We start from the raw sequence: 15,486 nt of genomic DNA on the forward strand, positions 1-15,486 counted from the left end.
TAACATATTTCACACCCTCTCTTATTTTATATATAGAATAATTAATCACCTCCAAACCTTCTTGTACAACAAAGGTTCAAAATATGAGCACCACATTGAATATGAAAAAATCACCATTACAAGGCAAAGAAGATTTAAGTTGATCACACAAAATATCTTGCATATTATCATTACATCTTGCATTATCTAAGGTGATTGTGAATATTTTGTGCTCAATTCTCCACGCTTTCAATAAATCATACACTTTTTTCCATATAAAGCAAATGAATTGTGTAGAGGAGAAACATGACAAAAGTTCAAAATTCTGCTATTCAACTTCCAATTATGATCCACATAATGTGCAGTGAAACAAAGGTACCTCTGAGTAAAGGAAGAAGTCCACATATCACATGTCAAACAAATCCTATTATGAACACTATTTAAAGAAAGTTTAAGTCTTTCTTCCTCTCTCTTATAGATTTTCAAACAATGTGCTTTAGTGTTTTCCTAGTCAATGTTTTGACATCTTCATTTAGATAACACCAAACATTTCTTGTCCCTTCATACTCAACATATGAAAATGGATAACCATGTCGTATAATAGATAATGCTATCAACTCTTTATAAACCTCAAGATCAATTTTTCTTTCCAATTTCCCATCTTTAAATATCATAAATTGACCAACATCCTTACAATCACACCTAGGACAAATTTCAATGTGACGTCTAAAATTAGAAGTTCCATGTGAAGAGTCTGCGATGCATACCTTGGAATAATGTTTACACGTTGCTCTTAATTTTTTATCTTCAAACTTAACTCCTAGAATAATTTCAAATTCTTTCTAGACCTCAGAAGATGTTCGACATTTTTTGAAGCACTTGAGGAGTTCTCCATGATATTATAATCATCATAACTATCAACCACGTGCACAGAAGACATGATTTACTCTTGACAACTAAAATACGAACAAAAAAAAGACAATGAGTTAGTAAGAAACTGACATTTTTTTGTTTTTATGAGTTTTATTTTTGAATGAACTATTAATTGGCTAAAAAAAGAAACAAAAACACTTTAGATCAATAAAATTTAAAAATAAGGTTAAAGAAAATTCGAATTCAAAAAGAAAATGTACAAGGTTAGGAAAAAATCAAAATTAAAAAAACAAGAAAGTCCTATTTTTCATTCCTTAAATCATATTTTTAGAGAAAAATGAAAAAATAATTTTATGAAAATTTGTGTTCATTCATCGTTAGGAACATACAAGTAAAATCATTAAAACCATTAAAAGTAATTAAATATAAAAGAAAAGATTAATTATAGCATTCATCATTCTATGCAAAATAAACCATTAAAAATAATTAAATAACTAAAACATATTAATAAAAAAATTAAAAGGCAAAAATTAGATACATTAAATAGAAAAAAAAGAGTAAGAAAACAAACCTTGGAGTTTGTGGTGGCTTGTTGCTCAACACGCTTTGAAGTTCTTGAAAAAATTAAAGCTTACTTCTTTTGGCTAAAATGTAAAAGTGAGAATGGAGAAGACTAAAGAAGACTAGAGAGTAGAGAGAGAGACTTTTGAAAAAACAAAATTAATAGAAGAAAGTAAGACACAAACGAAACTAAAAAGTAGTTTCTTGGTTTGACTCTAATCCTAGACTCCTAGCCTCCTAGGCTTATTGTTAGGATTTTAGCCTAATCATATTCCAAGTCCTATTGGTAATAGGACTCATTTATAACTATAATAACAAAAATACCCCACCCCATCCAAGCTTTAATTTCACTCTACAATCCTTGCTTTAGGTTGACCCAATGGGTGACCCGTGACCCAACCCGATCGGACCCAATCTTTTCCCAGTCGGGTTAAGGTCAAATGCACTTTTGGGTCAGAACATGGGAACCCCAACCCTATTTTTTCGGGTGAGTTAGGGTCGTGTTCACGGGTTGGGTCAACATTTTGCCAGGTCAACTCATTTTCAACCCAAATCACATGACAAATTAACTAATCATGTGATTTCTTAACAAATCATATTAGTAATGAGCCTTACACCCATTTTCTTTAATTGTTCACGTCCCAAGGTGTTGCATGGCTACTTTTAGCCTAAATATTGTATGGCATGGGACCCAAAAAGGTCTCATACAGGTCTATAAGGGTTCAACCCTACACCTAAAAGAAGTTAGGCCGAATTCACTACTCAGGGGCAGTGAATCCCTAACCTAATCAGCTTGTGCTCAGTTTGGGTCCAACATTTGCACATAAATGATCATTGGATTCAACCACCTTATGAAGTCCCAAGGATAATGGACTTATATAAGATAAAGCCCATCAAATAATCTGCCCTGTAATAGTCTCTTACACCTAACCTCTCGGCCCATAATCATCAAAACACTACCCACAAGGAATGACCTCTTTCCTGACCACAAAATTAAGTGTCACACTCTCTGCTTAGATGGATCTCAGTGCAAGTGCATGTAATTTAGCATCACAATGGTTGCAATGAAAACCTTGAACCAAAAGCACATGAGGAATCCAACTTACAATGAGGAATATGATAACACAAAGCAAGTCAATAACACAGTTGCGACAAGCATCGCACCGACCAGCGATATGATGATCTTGGGCTACCATTCATAGACTCTCTAAAGGGTCGAAGGATGATCTAGGAAGGAAATTCAAGTCAGTCACACCTGCGATGAGTTGAATACACCAACCATAGCCCATCAGAACCGTAGAATGAAGTACAATCCCTTGTTATCTGCAATGAGATGCAATGACTCACTTCGCCATGGTTGCCAAGTCATTTAGACATTTCAGCATCCTAAACGAACTTTGTTTCCAAGACGTGACTATGGGAAAGTTCATGGAAGACTGTAGCCAAGACGTACCACGTGAGAATCCTAAGGGAAGAGGGAATCCTAGTCCCAAAAGATCCTCATTGGACACGTGGAAAAGCCCCAACAAAGTTTACCCAATAACGGCTAGAGAATCGTGATCCTCTTTCCAAACAGGGAAATGTCCTTATTTGGACGTTTCTCCTTATGGCCTCACGATCTCCTCTATAAAAGGGAGAGGCCCAACAGCCCACACATGAGACTTATCTCAAGATTCCTAGCCTCCAGACTTCCCTACCCTCTCTACTTCCTGCTTGCATAGCAACACCCTCACACAGTCCTCTCTTGACTCTGCCTTCATCGATCCTTTGTCATCCTCATCCTTCGAAGAAACCACCCTTTATTGCCTTAACACCCCACTTACATTAGAATCTTTGGTTTCTACCTTAATCACAAAGATGGTTCCTAGAGGGATCAACCTTTCTCCAAGCCCTGAAGAGCAGCATGTCAACACCGAGAATCATGCTCCAAACACCAACCCTGAGGATCGATCCCCCAAGAGTCGATCGATCATGCTGACATCGAATTCTTACCACATAAGGTGTATGACTTTGAAGGTTAGTTCAGCCGCATAGACAAAATGCAAGCTAAGATGAGAAATACTCTACAATTGCTACTACAACAGGCGACTGCATCGAAAAACCCTCCTTTCACCCCAGCCGGCCCATCCACCCATCCCTCCACCCCTCTCTGGGACCCTACGCTCGAGACACAACATCATGAAATATAGGAATCCAATGGGTTAATCTTACCAATAGGGAGCACTATTCAGATGACCCAACTGCCCGCTCCTTCTGATCCTACCCTAGTGACTACAATTGGAGAACGAAGCCTCATCTCTACTGAAACACCCATTAGTCACCTGGAACTGCGACAGTACATTTAGAGTCTCATACAAGCCATCCAAAGCAAAGCCCAATCCATTTCATTCCTATAGAAACCTTATTCAAATGGAATTTTGTGCAAGCCTTACCCCGTCGATTACACTCCTACACAACAATGGCCCCTCTATGATGGATAGAGAGGCAGCCCCTAGGAACACGTCAATAAGTTTGAGAACGCCTTGGGGGCCATCACCTTAGACGTGGTCCTTAAGGTCCGAGAATTTTCAAAATCACTCATCAAACCCGCCTATTCGTAGTTCATCAACCTAACACCCAAAAGCCTGGACTCCTTGGGGTAACTTCAACCAAATTCCTATCTAAATGATTTACCCCGTCGACTACACTCCTACACAACAATGGTCCCTCTATAATAGACAGAGAGGCAGCCCCTAGGAACACGTCAATAAGTTTGAGGACGCCTTGGGGGCCTTCACCTTAGATGTGGTCCTTAAGGTCCAAGAATTTTCAAAATCACTCATTAGACCCGCCTATTCGTAGTTCATCAACCTAACACCTGAAAGCCTGGACTCCTTGGGGTAACTTCAACCAAATTCCTATCTAAATGGTTTACCCTAGAGTGGAGACTCATCATGGCTAACCTTCGTAACGTTGAGAAGCAACCAAGAGAAGATCTCTTAGCCTATGTGATGAGATTCCAAAAGCTTACACTTACCGTGTTTGACGTGCATGCCACTAAAAAGGGGTTCATTGAGCAATGTACCAAGGGATGCATCTTGCCTACTAGATCAGGACTGAGAATATTGAGATTGATACCGTCAACCAACTATGGAAGTGCATGGAAAGGACCGCTAGAACCTTTGCCACACCAGGGCCTCAGTAGTAGGAAGCCTAGGTTGTCGAATGAAAAACCTGTACTAGTGGAGGACCTAGTAGAACACCATACTTTAGACCCAACAATCAAGAGCGGTGAGATAACAGACCACCACCACCACCATTTGGATGTAAAAGAGGGGAAATACTCATGATCAAGAACAAATTGGTCGAGGACTGAGTGATCAGTTTACCACCTCCACCCCCTAATCTTAAACCGGAGAAAGGCTGGCAGGGCCAAAGATGGTGTGATTTCCACCAGTCACCCAACCATGACCTCATGGATTGCTTCGCCTTGCGATGAATATATTCACCCAAAAGGTCAAGTTGGATGATTTCATCAAGCATAAGCTTGTGCAAGTAGATACCAATCCCTTCCCCAACCACCAACAAGGAGAAAGTGTAAACGTGGTAAGCACTATGAAATTTAGCGTTGCCATACTAGACACATTGTTAACGCAGTTCGAGCAGAGTGAAAAATTACAGCACTTCATTAGAAAATAGGAATCTAACAAATCAACACGAAGAATAGCCATTCAAGCACTGGTGGATGCATTCAGATGCCCTCTCGAGCCTCATTGCCTATGCAGTATGAATGTGGAGTTCTCAGAAGATGACATGTTGGTAACAAACCCCCACCATAACAAACCTCTATACATAATGGCAAAAATTAGGGGATATGGAATTAGAGGAGCACTAATCGACCAAGGGAGCTCTGCAAACTTAATTTTGGCACACCTTGAAACTTACAAAAATATAGGAGAGTAACATTTGTTGCCTGCAAATGGAGGTTACGAACTTCAACGACAACATCTCTGCCACCCACGGATCCATCATATTCCCTATAGTCATCGAACCATTTTTCATAAAACAAGAATTCCAAGAAATACCGGGATGAACAGCCTATCACATTCTTCCCAGGAGACCATTGATCCACACTTTGGCCTTAGTCCCATCAATGCATCAAAGCAAGACACAAGGACATATGCATCCCCACCACAAGAGTGGCATTCAAACTATCAGAGTTGCATCTACATTATGTGATATACTATACAAAGATGGTGGAGGACGATGAGGCAAAAATAGCAAAGATCAAAGGGTTTGAGCTACCAAAAGGAACAGAGGCCAACACATCAATAACAGAGAAGAAGTGACAACAATGTGTCCGAATGACAGGCGAAGAAGGAAAGTCCTACTACACCATTATAGAAGAAGACGATGAAACGGATACTTCCACTGCATAGAAGTTGTCGTCTGAGGTATAATAGTCTCTTTTATTTTTTTATTTTCACTTCTATGATTGTCACAATTTCCAATTGCTACCACATTTTCAATCAAATGTATTTAATAAAATGAAATGAAAATTTTTCTTCATACTTCACACTATTGTCCAGAACAACAGAAGACATCTCGCGATCTTCCATCACACTCTCATAATGATCAAGATAACAAAAGTAACATCATGATGTCACAAAAACACAGTGCGACATAGACATCGGCTCCACAACAAACAACAACAACTAAGGTACATAATCCACTAAGAGACAAATTCATTAACAAAAGAAACAAAAGAACTACACTAACAAACAAAACACTATAAGGACAACTCCAGTGACATTGTCGAATATTATGACGACATACATTTCCCACCCAAACACCTAAAAGACTACAATGGCATAGTAAAGGAACCGTTGGAGGAAGCTAGTATCACCAACGGACAAGAAAACAAACATCCCTTGTTCATCTCCGCTAGATTTGCAATGCAACGATAAGACAAGTCTACTTGAACTATTAAAAGGTATTATACCTTTTATTCTAAAATTAGTAACTCCTTACCCTGGCCTTACTTCCTTCCCCTATCATTAACAGAAAATTTTAAGATATCTTCGCTTGGTCGTATGACCATATGTAATTCATTGTACATTAATCCTAAGCACAAGCCAATCAAGCAACCCCAACAAGTCTTCAAGTCGTAGGTAGCATTAAAAATCAAAGAGAAAATAGAAATACTCCTAAAGATTGGTTTCACCAAACCTATCACACACTCAAAGTGGCTAAAGAATGTCGTCCCCATCAAAAAGAAGAATGGTCAACTAAGGTTAGTGCCCGAATTCCCCTTTAAGGTGCATATTTCATAGTAGAATGCAGCTAACTCCCATCCTCTACTATCCTTAGGAGCTATGCCAACATCTAAGACCATTATAAGGATGCTTACCTGATGGGATCTATCTTATATAAGTCCATTATCCTTGAGTCTTCATAGGGTAGTTGAATCCAATGATCATTTATGTGTAAATGTTGGGTCCAAATTGAGCCCAAGATGGTTGGGTTAAGGGTTCACTACCTAGAGAATTGAATTTAGCCTAATTCGACCTAACTCGAATAGGGGTTGATTTCCATCAATCCTCTATTGTGCTTTTGCAAGAAAAACATCAAAGCATATCATGTTCACATACCCATACAAATCTTAACAGATAACGGGTTGTCCATAAAAAATTAAGAGGTTTGTGACCTGTTAGGCCAATATGGAGCACGACTAGGGATGTTAACAACCTATTACCCACAGGGCAATAAACAAGTAGAAGCAACCAACAAAACTCTCTTAAAGATGTTGAGTATGATGGTATTCGAAAACAAAAAGGACGGACCCAACAAGGTATCGAGCATACTATGGGCGTATTAGACATCCATCAAAAAGGGGACTTAGGCGTCACCATACTTATTCATCTACATACAAGAAGTCGTTTTGCTTGCAAAAATACCAACGGTATACAAAACTAAGGAAATGAACCAGCTGATCTGTGATAGGCTCGAAACAGTTGACGAAATCAGGGACAAGATATAAGTTTATTCTTGATCAATTATGTGTGATGTGCTATGTGAATGTGGTTCATACATGGGCTATAAGTGTTTGGCCCATGCAAAGACTTTATGTGGCATTTTGTGCCCATCATGGTTGAATGCACATCAATGTCACGATTGCCATGGATCATTGAATTATCTCCAACTTAATGGGCCCTTCTCTCGTTTAAGGCCCACTTAAATATGACTTCCTGAAAGTCAATGGGAGTCACTATAGTAAGACAAACCAACCTAGGGACTGAATTAATAGTTCCCTCATCAATGATATAAGTGCTAGATGATAGGGAATATCATAATATGACATCTCTAAAGGCTTCGGTCATTGGCATGAAAATTGGCTTAATTGGTAGTCAAAGATGCACCAAAAAATTGGGTTATCTGTTTCACTAAGACAATTAATTGAATTGCTTCATTGGATTATATGAGCATTAAATAATAGTGGGAGGGGCCTATCCTAAAATGGTAGACTCCCTCATAGTACTTTGGGGCTCCCGATATGACGGGTCAACACTTATCGATGGTCTATACCAAAATAGCTATGAACCTTGTCTAATGGAGGCCAAAAGGGGAAGCTCATGAGACATGGGTGGATTCATGATCCTTCATAGAAACTTATGGGGTTATGCAGCTAAAACAGTTGGCCCCATGCACCTATGTGATTCCCCACATTTCCAAAGACATGAATAATGTATCCATCCCTGAGATAGAGGAAAATCTCAGAGATGAACAAATACAAATGAAACAATAAATAGATCTTAGATTAATTACTCATTCCATTTGTAAAAAATATCACGCATATCATTTACTAAATTGCTAGGTGATAACAAACTCGAAGGACCCAACAATGTAGATTGGATCCGTAACATTAACCCAGTGTTCATTTTCCAAGAAATTATACAAAATTGCCAACAAAAAGGCACCAGAACATCTTAGTGAAAGAGCTTCCGAGGCAAGAAAGAAGGAACATTAGGAATGAGAAGAGAAGAACTCTCTTACCGTTGTTACACCATCGCCTCATTGGGCAACTCTATCCATAGACATTTTGATAAAATTACAACTTGCAAAGAAATTCTAAATAGCTTCAAAGCTATGTATAAGGAGTAGAATCGTTCTATAGGATAAAAGGTCCTCAAATTGTTGTTAACCATTAGGATGTTTGAGAACTAGTCGATTCATGACCATATCATGAAAATGATGGGTTTCATAAATGAATTGGAGGCTCTTGGTTCCAAATTAGATGATAATATGAAAACTGATACCATCTTGAACTCTTTGCCCATGTCCTTTAATTAGTTTGTCCTCAACTATAACATGAACAGGCTAAAAGCTAGCTTGTAAGAGCTCGGCAATGTGTTGCAAAGGGCCGAGGAACTTATCAAAAAGAACAATCCAGTAGTCATGCTTGTTGAAAGAGGCAAATATGGCAAGAAGAAATGTAAGGGTAAGAAGAGGCCTTAGAAGAATGGTGGCAAACCAAAGAAGCAAAAGAGAGATAAGTCATCAGATCAGTGTCACTTCTGCAAACAAACTGGGCATTAAAAGAATAATTGTCCTTAGTATCTAGAAACCCTCAAGAAGAACAAAGGTATTTTTGAAACTCAAATCATAGAGACCAATATGTTGGTCACTTCTGCCTTTCTGGTGTATTGACTCTAGGGCTTCTACTCATGCATGTAACACTTTGCAAGAGTTCAAGGAAAACAAAAGGCTGGGTGATGATGAGGTCATGCTCTACATGGGCACATACACAACTATTGCAGTGCTCTATAAGATCAGTAAATTTAGTTTGAAAAGGAATAATTACCCGAAAAGATTGTGTTTATGTTTCGCAGTTTAGGAGAAATTTGATTTAAGCAATAAGATTACAGTTAAGTTGAATAACAAATTCCTTACTTATGGACAACTTGAGAATGATTTTTATGTTATCCACCCTTCTTTGGAAACAAATATGACTAAAACAACCTTAGGATACATGCCCATGAAAAGAACACGAGAAATTGTTAATCCCACATAACTGTAGCATTACTGGCTTGGCCACATAAACATAGAACGAATCACAAGATTGGTGAAAGATGGTCCTCTAGATTTTCTCACAATAGAAAATCTACCAACTTATGAGTCTTGCCTTCAAGGCAAGATGACCAAGAGGCCATTCATAGGTAAGCCAGAAAGAAGAACAGGTGTACCTGACTTTATACATATGGATGTATGTGGACCCCTGAATGTTAGAACATGCAACTAACATTCTAATTTTATAACTTTTACCGATGATTATTCTTGGTATGGCTACATGTACCTAATGAGGTATAAGTTTGAATCCTTTGAAAAGTTCAAAGAGTTCAAACACAAAATTGAGAAACAGTTGGGGAAACAAATCAAAACCCTTCGATAGGGGTACTCACGGTTCGATTAACCGAACCGTGGGATATTTTTTCAAACTGAACCAATCTTATCGGTTTTTTAAATATGCAAACCAAAATCAAACCGATGCAACCAGTTAACCGCAATTTGGTTTTTCAGTTTTTTTATCCACTTAAAATAAATAAAAAAACTAAAACCATTGGTGGTTGCTATCGATGCCAGATTGGTTGGTGTTGATGTTGCCACTTGTCGGAGACGCAGAGAGCCTGAAGTGAGAGCTTGAGAGCTTGTCGGAGATGCAGAGAGCATAGGTTAGAGGGAGAAAAGAGAGATTTAGAGATCAATCCTTGCTTGCTGACGAGGTGGCGACCGCCGGTGTTGCCATGCTGGTGATTGGCGTGGGCCGCGCTAGAGTGGAGAATAGGAAGAGTCAAATAAGAAGAGTGAGAAGAGTCAAAGAAGAAGACTGAGAGGAGTTTAAGAAGAAGAAAATTAGAAGAGAAGAGAAAACTGTGAGAGAGAGAGAGAGAGAGAGAAAAGAGTCAAAAAGCCCGACACTTGAAGTATGGGGAAAAGACAAGAAAAATAGAAATTTGCTAGATGGTAGAACTTTCAATGAAAAGTTCAATTTTCAATGAAAATATCTGTCGAACATTCAATGAAAAGTTTAAATTTAAAAACAAAGGCTAAAGCCTCTATCAACTCTTTTATTCGATTTTCAAAAAAAAAATAATATATATATATATATTACTATTTTTATGAAAATTGAAAAGCACCAGTAGGCTAACCTGGCACGTAGGAGCTAGGTGGACAAACGCCTTTTTAGAGTGACAGATGCAATCATGCGGGTTATTCAGTTTTAAAAAAACAAAAATATAATATATATAATATATAATATATAATATATAATATATACATTATATATATACACCGGTCGGTTCGGTTAACCGCCAGTTTTTGTACAAGGTTAACCGAAACCAAACCGAAATTTTTGGTTTGTTAAAAAAATCAAACCAAAATTGGACCGACCGGTTCGGTTAACCAATTTTTTTGTTTAGTTTCGGTTGGTTTGGTTTTCCGTTCTTTTTTTTTTTTTGCTCACCCCTCCCTTTAATTAGATCAATGAAACGAATATCTCTCTAACGAATTTAAGGACTACATAAAGGAAAACAAGATTATATCACAATTGTTTCCTCTTGCTACACCATAATTATATGGTGTATTAAGGAGAAGAAATCGAACTTTATTATATATGGTTCAGTCACTCCTTGTCCACTCAAAGTTATCCATATCCTTTTGGGAGCATGCATTAGAAACTGTGATGTACGTGTTGAACCATGTTTCAACTAAGTTGGTTCCTAAGTCTCCATATGAGCTAGGACTATAAAAAAAACCAAGTGTTAAACACTTTAAAGTATGGGATTATCCAACACACATAAAAAAAGCAAGTAAAAACAAATTAGAATCCAAAACCATTCGTTGTTTATTTGTACGCAACCCTAAGGGCTCCATTTGGGTACCTCTTCTATGACCCAAGAGAACAAAAAGGTCATTGTTAATCACAATGCTCACTTCTTAGAATACGATTACATCATAAGCAATCACCATCAGAAATTATTCTTGATGAGGAGGGTTCAGGGTAATAGGAAATAACCTATAAGTTCCATATATCGATACCTAGACTAGAAGATCTACTCGAATATCTAAACCTCCTATACATTTCGGCTATGATCAAGAAAGTTACTTGATGGAAGTCGTGGACAATGAGGAAGATCCCTTGACATATACAAAAACTATGTTAGACATAAACTCCTTAAAATGGGTAAATGTTATGTAAGATAAGATCGAATCAATGAATACCAACAGAGTTTGGACTCTAGTAGACCTGCCCCTTGGGGTAAAAGCAATCGGTTACAAGTGGGTCTACAAGAGGAAGAAAGATCATGATGAAAAGGTTAAGACCTATAAAGCTCAACTTATGATGAAAGGTTACACTCAGAAAGAATGAGTCAATTATGAGGAAACCTTCTCACCCATGGCAATGGTTAAATCCATTAGGATACTATTAGCTATAACTACACATTATGATTTTGAAATCTAGAAAATTGATATCAAAACTATGTTCCTAAATAGTGATATTACTAATGATATCTATATGTAGCAACCTTCCGACTTTGTTGCCATGGATCAGAAACACATGGTGTATAAGATCAATAGATTCATATATGGATTAAAGCATGCTTCTAAAAGCTAGAACATTCGTTTTGACTCAACAACAAAATACTTTGATTTTGAGCAAAACCTGAATGAACTCTATACTTATAGAATGACAATGGGAAATAAAGTTGCATTCCTAGTTTTATTTGTAAACGACATTCTGGTCATTGGAAATGATGCAAGAATGTTAACAATGGTGCAGGTATGGCTTTCATAGTAATTCTCCATGAAAGATCTTGAAAAACCTTCTTATATCTTGAAACTTCAACTCTATAAAGATAGATAGAAGAGGTTAATTGAATTGTCCCAATTAGACCTAATCATGGGTTGGGTAGCCCGACAGCCTGGCCCGACCCAATCCCCGGACAGGCTTGGACATGTTTTTTAGCCCGCAAACTTGACCTCAGGCCTATAACACCAAGGCCAATTATTTTTTGGGTCGAGCTCGAGATTTGTCAAAAAAACCCGGCCCGACCCAACTTTTTATATAATATAAAATATATAATTATTTTTTATACTTTCAAACCCTAATCAACTTACTCTTTCCCTCTTTTCATCGATCGTATTACCTTTCTCACTTCTCACTCTCAATCTCTTAGAGAGCTTAACGAATCAACGATAGCTAACAACCACTAGCACCACCAACGAACCGACGATCTCCAACGAGTCAACGATGAACACAGGCTAGCACCTGTAGGTAGCAACCATTATTTTTTACATTACCTTCACTGTGAACTTAGGTAGCAGCGAACCAATAACCAGATCCTCTCATCTCTCATCTTTTTTATCATTCTCTAGTGAGGCAATGACGAACTAGACTAGCAATGGCAGCTAAGGAGCGACCAAGTCCTCTCTCTCTCTCTCTCTGTATATATATGTATATTCTGTTATAAGGAAGTTTGAACTCTATTTTTTGTTTAGTTTTTTGTTGTTCCTTTTCTCATTTGACTTTGAATCAAGTTTAAGTTCACATATTTTCCTTCTATTAGTTTTTGTTCTCTTAGTTTGTGACTTCATTTGATTTTGAAGTAGGTTTGACTTTGAAAGTTTTTTGTGATCATTAATTTGTGTATTCATAACTGCTTCATCCAAATTTGTATATTCATTACATTAGCTATCCTAGTTCTTTTAAATTTATTTTTACTGGGAACTTAATACATTTTGTATTTTTGTCTTTTTGTCTTTGGGACATTTCTATTAGAACTTAGTTTAATCATTTTGTTTTTGGCAGCTTCTTTGTATTTGCCAAAAGTTTCTTCTCTTGACATTTTTATAGCTTCATTTCATTTGTTTCTACCATTGTTTTTAAACTTTTCCTTTCTAAGCCATTCATTTTGTTCTATTTTAGACTCTGTTACTTCTATTAGTATGAGCTTCTTGTCAACTATAGTTATCTAGAGTAAAGAGTTTGTAGATTACCATGCTTGTAGATTCTTCTCTTTATAGTAGTTTATAGATTACTATGCTTGTGGGAAAAAAGAGTTACTATGTTTTAGACTTTACCATAATTGATCATTTCAGAATGTCAAGTGTGAGAATCGGGTAGTGGGTTGAATATGAGAACAGTCTTTGTGGGGAAAAATGGACCTCTATAATCAATAATCTCTTTATGATCATTGGGATAGAATCTTTGAAGTCTATTTAAATGAAATTTGGTTGTAAATCTGAAGCTAAAATTGAGTATACTCTAGTCACTTTACTATATTTTTTAAGCAATATAATTCAACAACTTAAGATATTTATCAAAATTAACACAATGGCTATCAAATAAATTGATTGAGGTACATTTTCTATGTATAGATGTTATGATATAAGAACAAATAAAAAATGAACAATAAGGGTTATTTGCCTCTATTTTTCTTTTAGTTTTTATTTATTATATGCTTGTCTTATTGATAAAATTGGAATGTATCATGCATGTTATTTCATATTTAATAATTGGCATGTCAATGGCAAGTAAAAATGTGGTTGTAGGAGTAGATATAGTAGATGATGACTATCATGAGTATGATCAGACTTCTAGTAAAAAAAGATTGACATCAAAGGTGTGGGAAGAAATGGAAAGATTAATTCGGAGAAGGTATAAGACTTCTCTAAATAAATAAGAATTTTTTAAAATAAACAGGAATTTTGACTTTTGAATAAATAGGATTTTTTTTGTATACAAACAACCAAACAATAGGGAACATATTAAACAACCTTAAAGGTTGTTGAAGAAACAAGAATATTTGACTTAAGAAGTTAAGATTGTTGTAGTCTTGTAGATGATGAACCAACTGAAAATAGGCTCATTGTTAGTGGGTGTGAATGTGATATAACATTGGCATGTAGAGCATTCAAATATTTCAATGTACATGAGAGATGTAGTTGTTGATTGCATTTGACATTATCCATTCATTTCAAGTTGTTTGTAAGAAAAAATGGAATTAAAGTGGAATGTGAAACTGTTTGTTTGTAGAAATTAAAATGGATTATGCCCATTTGAGCAGTTTTTACGATTTAAGATTGTGAATCGGTTGCTTTGTAGGTGGTGATTGGTGAATCTGTGCCCTAAAATGTAAAAGAAATCATAGTGAAATCTTTAATAAAAAGAAAAAATAAATCATTTTGTCAACTCGGGCTTCAGGCTTTTATGAGGACTGAGCTCGGGCCCAAGTTGTAGGCCCGATGGTCGGGCTGAGCTCGAGCCTAAAAAAAAATTGTTAAAATGAAAAGGTCAAGTCCGAATCTACTTATAATGACAAAATTGTCAAAAAATTTAACATATAAAATTCCATGAAAATGGTGTCACTCTTTCCAAAGGAATGTCAACTAAGACCCCTGAGGAGATAGAGGACATGATAAAGATTCTCTATGCCTCTATAATAGGGAGTGTCATGTATGCTATGCTGTGCACTCCAATTGACATTGCTTAAGTCGTTAGTGTTGTGAGTAGATATCAATCTAACCTAAGGCAAGAGCACTGGATTGCTGTGAAGAATATACTAAATTATCTACGAATAACTAAAGACCATTGTGTTGTCTCCTATGGTATTTCACCATAGATGATCGGTTATATAGATGTTGACTTCTAGTTTGCCCCAAATGAAAGAAAAATCTACATCTAGATACATCTTTATGTTGGGATCCTACACAATAAGTTATAGGATTGTAGCAAATAAAGGTCCACAGTAGACTCCACAACCGAAGCTAAGTACATTACCGCAAGTAAGGCTACCAAAGAAACAAAATGGATGAAGAAATTCGTATAAAAATTAAGAGTCGACCATGTAGCACATCACCAATTCCACCATTGTGTGACAACACTGGAGTCTTTGCTCAAGTTAAGGAGCTGAGAGCCCACTCGAAGTCAAAGAACATTTGAGGAAGTATCACATTATACGGGAGATTGTTGATAAAGGAGACATCCAAATATAGAAGGTAGCATCAGTGAACAATGTGGTAGATCCATTAACAAAA

Source organism: Nelumbo nucifera, chromosome 4 (assembly GCF_055504915.1).
Source record: "Nelumbo nucifera cultivar China Antique chromosome 4, China Antique-T2T, whole genome shotgun sequence".
NCBI lineage: Eukaryota > Viridiplantae > Streptophyta > Magnoliopsida > Proteales > Nelumbonaceae > Nelumbo > Nelumbo nucifera.